The sequence below is a fragment of the Poecilia reticulata genome, linkage group LG21, assembly GCF_000633615.1.
Source record: "Poecilia reticulata strain Guanapo linkage group LG21, Guppy_female_1.0+MT, whole genome shotgun sequence".
Lineage (NCBI taxonomy): Eukaryota > Metazoa > Chordata > Actinopteri > Cyprinodontiformes > Poeciliidae > Poecilia > Poecilia reticulata.
In genome coordinates this window covers 632,231-633,337 of record NC_024351.1, presented here as the reverse complement: position 1 = coordinate 633,337, position 1,107 = coordinate 632,231, and the positions used below count along the sequence as shown (strand labels likewise).

At 46.5% G+C, this 1,107-nt stretch overlaps 1 protein-coding gene across 1 annotated transcript in view; it reads left to right on the top strand.

Annotated features, from left to right (window-relative positions):
• col12a1b (collagen, type XII, alpha 1b) overlaps nt 1-1,107 on the top strand; it is a 100,980-nt gene that overhangs the window by 25,146 nt on the left and 74,727 nt on the right. The window lies entirely within an intron of this gene.

Below are 1,107 nucleotides of genomic sequence, written 5' to 3'. Positions count from 1 at the left end.
TCCTGAAGCTCATGAAGCTCATGAAGCTCATGAAGCTCCTGGAGCTCCATGATTTGTCTTCGTCTCCCCTCTGGTTCGGAGAAAAGTGCCTCCTAGAAGCAGTGAGTTATTGAGGCCTCAGGTTTTCCAGGTGAAACGGAGGTGATGGATGAGGCCGGCTCTCCCAGACTGGCTCCACCGTGAAGAAACACCAGGAGGATAAACTGCAGCCTCCATTATCGGATCTGAAGGATCCCATGGAATAAAAGCTGCATTTCTCTGCCGTGACTCTCAGAGGAAGACTCTATTTTTGTCTTTACTTGAATTATTTAATTCCGAACACTAAAACTCACCTATTACGTTTTATTGGGTGGAGCATCTGTGGCCCACATGGCGTCTGGTTCCGATGAGAGGACATCACAGCATGGAGGCTGGAATTATACGATCCCGACCAGAACCAGCGCCGCTGCTAACGGACTCTCCTCCAGGTGCTGCACTTATGTCATTAAAAACAAGCCCATTTCTTGGTTTGGTGAACTTTATGAGCATCATCAGTTTGATCCAGTGATTTATCCCCCAAACGGACCTTTACGTCCCAGAGAGTGACTCTGATGCAGCACCGTAGCTAACCTGTGACCTGGAGGATAATCTGACACCCACAGGAGGCGACGCGGGAATCCTGGAACCAAAACGTCTAGAAATGAACCTGGAAGTTCAGATGCAGGAAACATGAAGCTGATAACGTCCAGCTTCTGTTTTAAAGTTTTAGTTATCGACTGATTCTGTAATTATGAAATAACACCTGAAGGAAATGCTGTCATGTTAGCGTTAGCGCTTTAGCTTCCACCAAATACAGTGACCTAGCATTAGCTTCTGCTACCTACCATTTTAGCATAATGCTTTAGCGATAGCTGGACCCTTAGCGGTTGACGGACGTGTGAAGCGAGTTGCCTGAGCGTCACTCGGCAGGCTGGGCGCAGACGTCCTCCTTCCTCCTGACGTGTTGATCAGCTGCCAGCCTGAATTCACAACACGATTCTGACAAAACATGTCAGACAAAACTTATTTAACCGTCATCTTAGATTTACAATAAATATTTAGTTTCAACAAAAACAAAAGAAACGAAGC